Below are 7,378 nucleotides of genomic sequence, written 5' to 3' on the forward strand. Positions count from 1 at the left end.
CCCCTTCCCTCTGAGTCTGCCCTCCAGGTGGGGTGAAGGGCAAGGGAAGATTCCTAACACGACAGAGGCTTATCCCCAGAGGCTCTGGAGACTACCCCCTCCCGTCTGTGATATCCCAGGCTTTATGCCGAGTTCTTGGCTACTTAATGGGGCAATAAAAATCACTACCACCGGGTAGTAAATGTTGTTTGCCACTTCACCAGCATCAATTTCCTCCTTTAATCCCTATAACAGCCCTCTGAGCAGGTCGCATCCAGATCTTACAAAGACTCAGAGAGGGGAGGTGACTTGCCTGATGTCACACAGCAAATAAGAGGCAGAGCTTATTCGTACCCAGGCCCACGGGGTGCCGAGCCTACTCCCTGGAGCCCTTTCCTATAATGACCACCTCCTTCCCGGCTCTGCAGCAAGTCCTGGCTCACAAAGCCCGTGCTTGTCCATCAGCCACAGTTCTCACGGCATCTCTGGGGGAGCAGTGATGTTGAGATGCTCACGGCCTCTTTCTGCTCCCCGACCGGGCTTCGGCCCCTCTGCCTGGCCCTGCTGATGCCTCTGCCCTCCCTCTGTTAGCTGGTGCCCTGCTTGGGTGTGGGGATAAGGCAGTTTGCAGCGGGCCCATCCCGTCTCCTGCTCCTGTGACAAATGCCTGTGATTGGCTCTGCCCGCCCCCTCAGACGGGGTGCTCCTGCCCCGGTCCCTCTCCTAGACTCCAGGTGAAGTCTGATGCCCCACTCGACAGTGCGATGTCTCAGACCTCATCCCATGGAGGCCTTTGGTGCCCCTAAAGCTGTGCCCCATGGCAGAATGGCCCTGACATTCTCCCAAGAAAGAGGACACCAAATGGTGTCACATCAACCTTGCTTTAACACCCGTCTATGCCTGCCCCTTTCGGGGTGGGGCGAAACAAGGCGCCGTAGAGGGCAGGTGTGGACGTGCCCTGGGACGCCGTGCTCGGCTAGGTGGTGGCCAGCAGCCCTGGTCACTCAAGGCCCTGGTGCGCGCTGGACTCGGCCCCCACAGCCCGCTCTGACTACTGGCTGCAGCGGCTTTGGGGTCCCAGCGTGCCGGAGGAGGCCGGCCAGGGCGCCGGGAGGCAGTTACATGCTGGGGGAGGAGCTGCATCGCGGGACATGGTGTCCACACCCCCCTTTCCCAACAGGTGCCTCCCTTCCGGACTCCCCCACTGCGTCTGCAGTCTTCCAGGAAAAGGCCGATACAATCGCTGAGTTGGCTGATCGAGGCTGGTATCACCCTAGCAGCTCTGCAGGCTGAGCCTGCTGCTTGCAGGGCCCGAAGGGCCTGTGCAAGAGGCTGGACCTGGCCGGGCTCCCGTTACCCACCCTGCACTATTGTTCCTGCGGGCACCTGGCCCTGCCTCTCTCTCTCTCCTTCTCTCCCGCCCCACCCTCTGGCCCAAACATCACCTCATGCCCAGACCCAGCCCCTCTCCGGTTCCCCAGAGGCCAATCTTGTCCTCCCTGGGGCACGAAGGGGTATCGGGGCCCCTGGCAGTGTCCACTCCACGCCCCCCCATCTCAGGCTCCATCAATGCCAGGCACCCTTGGGCAAGTCCTTTTACCTCTCTGAGCCTCGATTCCCATGCGTATTGGTGTGTCCACTATGCCGTGCTGTGAATCTATAGAAAGCGCCGAGCAGGGTACTCAGCCCGTTGGAGGTGTTCAGGAAATGGTTTTTTTTTTTTTTGACTCTTCCCTAGTGTGACCTGTTCTTCCAGGGCCTGTGGGAAAGAAGGAAGCTGTGGAATCTTCTGCTTCCCATCTAACAGTAATCAGCATGCAATCATCATGCTCAACATGCAGCTCTAATTGTTCACTTGTGAAATGGGTTCCAGCCTAGAAGCTCTCATGTCAGCCAGCTCTGGGCTCTTGGCTCAGGCAGAGCTGCCTCGAGTCCCAGCTCTGGGTCCGGGGCTCTGGGCATGAACAGGGCCTGAGATGTGCAAGAGGAGTCACCCTGCTCCAGACAGGGGTCTGTTTTTCTTCTTGTTTGTTTTAGGTTTGGGGGGATGCATGAAAGGGTGACAGTAAGTGGCAATGTGGCGCACACCCTCCAGGGCTGGCAAAGGGGTGCTGGGGAGGCAGGGAGGGGGAGGGACTGGGCTTGGGGAGGGCTGGGGGTGATGACTGGCAGAGAGGGAGGGGCGTGTGAGTGAGTGGTGGACTGAACAAGGGAATGAATCAGTGAGTGCACAAGTGAGTGAATGAGCGAATGAGCAAGCTAATGCCTAAGTCGTATTAGCAAACCCTTATGCAGCTTTGCTTGTCTGAACTCAGTCTTCACAGAAACCTTATGAAGTAGACAGTATTATTACTTCCATTTTATGGAGAATGGATGCCCCCCCGCCCCTTGTCCAGGCGCGGAGAAGTTAAGTACATTGCTCAAAGTCACACAGCTGCTAAATGACTGGGTGGGGAATTGAACCCATGCATGCCGGCTGGAGTCTCTGAGTACTAAGTGGGATCATAGCCTCAGCGCTGTAAAGGGAGTTAGTAGCTGAGGGGTGGAAAGATGGATTTTGTAGTGTGGACCTTGAGACTTCAGACTTCACATCATTCATTTGTTCATTTGTTCATTCATTCATTCATTCATTCATTCATTCATTCATTCATTCCAGGTATCTGCTGGTCCCTTGCTTGCTCATTCAACCACTCACTGAATGCTGGCCTTGGGAGAAGGAGGGGTGTGATTAGTAAGACTCTGTCCTGCCCTGGCAGAATTTGCCCTTCAGGGCTTGGCTTTGGTGCCACCTCTTCCACGGAGCCTTCTCTGACTTCCTCTCAAGGGGGCTCACAGGCTCCTGGGCTTCCCTCCGTATTATCTTCCCTTGTGTCTGCTTCTTTCCCTCGCTGGGCGGTGCTTTTGTCTCTGAATTCTCGGTGTGCCCTGGGTGCTCAATAAAGGCTCTATGAGCCAAATGTTGCCACTGAGCCTCGTCCTAGGTACTCCCTGTTCTCTGCCGCCTCCTCTCCTCACTCCAGCCAGGATGCTCCAGTGTCTGGGCAGAGCCCATGGGGTCCCTGTCATCCCCAAAGGCCTTCCCTGAAAACTCTCCAGGCACTGGTTTTAGCTGGTGGCCACTGTCAGGAGGGCTGGGACTTGCCTCTGCCCTGGGAGGGAGGGAACTGGGCCCGCCCTGGCCCAGCGACCCACAGCAGCCTCTTCCTCCGTTGGCTAAATGTTTGTTTTCAAATTCCTGAGGCCTGCGTCACCCCCCACCCCTGTCCCTACTGGTCCCTGGCCGGCCAGGCTGCCCCGTCGCTTCCTTCCTCCTCTTGCTTGACCAGGCTGGTGTGCAGGGTAGGGTGCTAGGCCACGTTTGTCTCTGCTGCTGCCCACCAGCTAGGGCTGGAGCCCTGAGCAGGCTGACATTGGAGGGACGAGAGATAGGGAGCTCTGGTGCCCTCCCCAGACCCTCTGCACAGACTCTAGAGAAGCCACCTCTTTTCTCTGCAGGGAACAGTGGTAAGGGATCTCAGCCATAGCCAGGCGGGGTTGGCTGGGTTGGGGAAGCCCTGAGCTGGGCACTGCTCCTCCCTGCCCCCCCCACCCCCCCAGCAGGCCTGGTCCCGGCCCCAGAGCCCAGCACAGGGCAGACCTAAGTCAACTCACCCCAGCTGGGTGAGTGGGTCTCAAACTGGCACCGTGATCCATCTGAATCGCCGGGGACTCTGACAAAAGTACAGCCTCCGGGGTGGGGGTGGCATCCTCTGAGCCTCCCCAGGGACCCTGGTGCAGGAGGCCCACTCTGCTGGATTTCAGCCACGTTAGGCAGACTTGGGCTCTTCTGGCAGCCCTAGCACTCACCTGCGCTGGGACCGACCCCCGGAACTCCACTGTCCAGCTCCGGAGGCATTAGCCACAGGTGCCTACTTAAATTTAAATTAATTAAAATGAAATGAAATGAAAGCCAGTTCCTCCGGGGCATTAGCCGCATTTCAGGTGCTCAGCCGCCCCTTGTGGCTGGTGGCCATCACGTGGCACAGAGCAGATGTGGAACGTTGCCATCCATCCATCATTCTGTCCACAGAAAGCTCTCTTGGACAGCACTGCTCTAGAATGTCAGCTCTGTGAAGGCAGAGATCATTGCTTTTTTCACCCTTGTCCACAGGCTCCAGTACAGTGCCTAGAACATAGCTGGGGATTGATAGATACTTTTTCAATTAATTTTTTATTGTGGTAAAATATACCTAACGTAACATTGACCATTGCAGGCATTTTTAAGCAGTCAGCTCCGTGGCATTACCGTACATTCCCACTGCGGTACAGCCATGGCCACCGTCCATCCACAGAACTTTCTCAACCCCCCACAGGCGCCTGGCTGGCTCAGTTAGGCATCCGACTTCAGCTTAGGTCATGATTTCATGGTTTGTGAATTCAAGTCCGCATTGGGCTCTCTGCTATCAGCACAGAGCCTGCTTTGGATCCTCTGTCTCTCTCTACCTCTCCCATGCCATCTCTCGCAAAAATAAATAAACATTGGGGTGCCTGGTTGGCTCAGTTGGTTAAGCGTCTGACTTCGGCTCAGGTCATGATCTCACAGCTCATGAGTTCGAGCCCCGCATCAGACTTTGTATTGACAGCTCAGAACCTGGAGCCTGTTACAGATTCTGTGTCTCCCTCTCTCTGTGTCCCTCCCCAGCTCACGCTCTGTCTCTCTCTTCTTCAAAAATAAATAAACATTAAATAAAATTTTAAATAAATAGATAAACATTAAAAATATATATTTAAAAAGAAAAAGAACTTTCTCAACCTCCCAAACTCAGACTCCGTCTCCGTGAAACAGTAACTCCTCATCAACAAATATTTTTGAACCAACGAGTGACCTTGGTCAAATCACTTCCCCTGCTCTGGGCTTTAGCTGTGTTATCTACAAAACGGGGTATCATACCAGTTTGTCAAAAGGATCAAACAAGATAAAGTGTGTGCTTAGCACAGGCCCTAGCACAAAGTAAGTGCTCACCAAATATTAGCTGTTAATGTGTTATTACCCCATCGGGAAGTCGAGCGTCCCACACCTCCCTGCTTTCTGAACTCTGAATTCAAGTAAACAGAAACAGGGACCACTGAGGGCGTGAATCACACGGGTGTGTTTTGTCTCTGGGGTGTGAGCCACGGCTGATCCTCTGTGTCCCCAGCCAGGCTAGTTACCCTGAAATGTTTGCATTTCCCAGAGTTCTCTCACCACGGGCCTCCTTTGGGAGCCTGCAACAGCCTCGAGGTGGGGAGAGGTTAGAAGGAAACCTTCTAGACGATGTCGGTGTGCAGATAGGCTGAGGCACCGAAAGCTGGTGGCAGAGTCAGGATTCCAAGTAGAAATCTTTCCGACTACCACCTGACTGGCACACAGGAGTCGCTGACTGAATGGGTGGATGGATGGATGCTGTTAGGCTGATGAACCTTTCTTTTTAAAATTTCTTAAAATGTTTATTGATTTTTGAGAGAGAGAGAGAGACAGACACAGAGCATGAGTGGGGAGGGGCAGAGACAGAGCAAGACACGGAATCCGAAGCAGGTTCCAGGCTCTGAGCTGTCAGCACAGGGCTCGAACTCACAAATCATAAGATCATGACCTGAGCCCAAGTCGGACACTTAACTGACTGAGCCACCAGGCATCCCATAGGCTGATGAGCCCTTTTTTTTCTTTCTTTCTTTCTTTTTTTTTTTTTTACAGCTGAAGGGACAGGCTCGGAGAGGTTAAGTGAGGAGTTTGGTAAATATTTATGGAATTGATCACACGGTGTCAGAGGTTAGGGCCAGCTGGCCAGGTGCTCTGAACCCTGTAGTACCTTTAATCCCGGCCCCCAGGGACAGCCAGGACAGTTTTCTTGCACAGGATGGGGTGTTATGGTGGAGTAGAGAGAGAAGCTAGCTCTTGGCATCATGAGAGAAGGAAGAGATTTCTTTGTTTTAAAAAAAAAAAAATTTTTTTTTAAATTTATTTCTGAGAGAGAGAGAGAGACAGAATGAGCGGGGGGGGGGGNACCCAGCCCCTGGATGTTCAGTCTCTCTTCTTTGTTACCTGGTGAGCGGCAGAGGCCTGGAAGGTGGGGACCCAGTAACAGGCTGTCCGGGAGTGAAGGGGTGTCCAGCCAAGGCCTGCCATTTCCCAGGGGGTGCTGGTGACCGCTCTGGGGAGATCTGTCACCCCCTAGGAAGCAGACCTCCCCTTCTGTAAGACCAGGGGCTGAGAAGTGCAGTGACTGTGAGTCCAGGGTGGGACACTCCCCTTCCTGACACGTGGGCGATGCTGCCCGCGAGCGGGGACCTGGGTCTGCCCAGTTTTGCTCCCGTTTCTCCCTGATGCCTTGGGCCAGTCACGGTCCCCCCTGGCACTGGCCTCTCTGGTTGCAAAATGGGAGGTTTGGACCAGATCACTGGTTGAAAACTCAGCTGCAGAATTATATTCTAGNGAAGACCAGGGGCCTGAGAAGTGCAGTGACTGTGAGTCCACGGTGGGACACTCCCCTTCCTGACACGTGGGCGATGCTGCCCACGAGCGGGGACCTGGGTCTGCCCAGTTTTGCTCCCGTTTCTCCCTGATGCCTTGGGCCAGTCACGGTCCCCCCTGGCACTGGCCTCTCTGGTTGCAAAATGGGAGGTTTGGACCAGATCACTGGTTGAAAACTCAGCTGCAGAATTATATTCTAGATGCCTCGCACAGAAAATGGACCTAAGAAGGGGCAGATCTGGGAGAAGCTGGTGCTTAGGAAGGAAAACAGGAGGGTCGAGGATTTGGACTCGGGAGCCTCAGCTGCTCAAACAGCTCCTCCCCTGGAGGGGACTGTCAGCCCTCCCCGGGGGCCAGAATTCCTGCCTGGGACCACAGAACCCATGGGGGACTTCATCAGAAAGGTGGGCTGGGATGCCAGGGGCTTGGGCCATACCCCGAAGCAGGAAGTCCAGTGCTACTCCAGACCCCTGAAAGCTGGAGAGAGAGAGAGAGAGAGAGAAGTCAAGAAATCAGAAGACAAGGAGAGATAGAGACAGAGATAGAGAAGTCAAGAGATAGAGAAGTCAAGAAATAGAAAGACAAAGAGAGAGAAACAGAGACAGAGACAGAGATAGGGGAAGAGAAAAAACAAGGCACATACAAAAAAGAGAAATGTTTGAGAATGAAATGGGGGAGAAAGAGAGGCAGAGAGGGAGAGGGGGAGAAGGAGAGACACATGTTTCCACTCAAAGTTCTTGTTTAAAATAAAACCCAACCTACAATCTGGGCGGCTGACGGTTGGCCGGAGCCCAGGCCCCAGGCAGAGTGTGACCACGGGCCTCCTGGCCCCCTGCCTGGAACTCAAGTAATGACTGCCTGGGGCCTGATCTCAGCCACCTCCGACAGAGCCTTGTCCCCTGACAGTGG

The sequence above is a fragment of the Crocuta crocuta genome, unplaced genomic scaffold (genome assembly GCF_008692635.1).
Source record: "Crocuta crocuta isolate KB4526 unplaced genomic scaffold, BGI_CrCroc_1.0 scaffold127, whole genome shotgun sequence".
In the NCBI taxonomy this organism is placed as follows: Eukaryota; Metazoa; Chordata; class Mammalia; order Carnivora; family Hyaenidae; genus Crocuta; species Crocuta crocuta.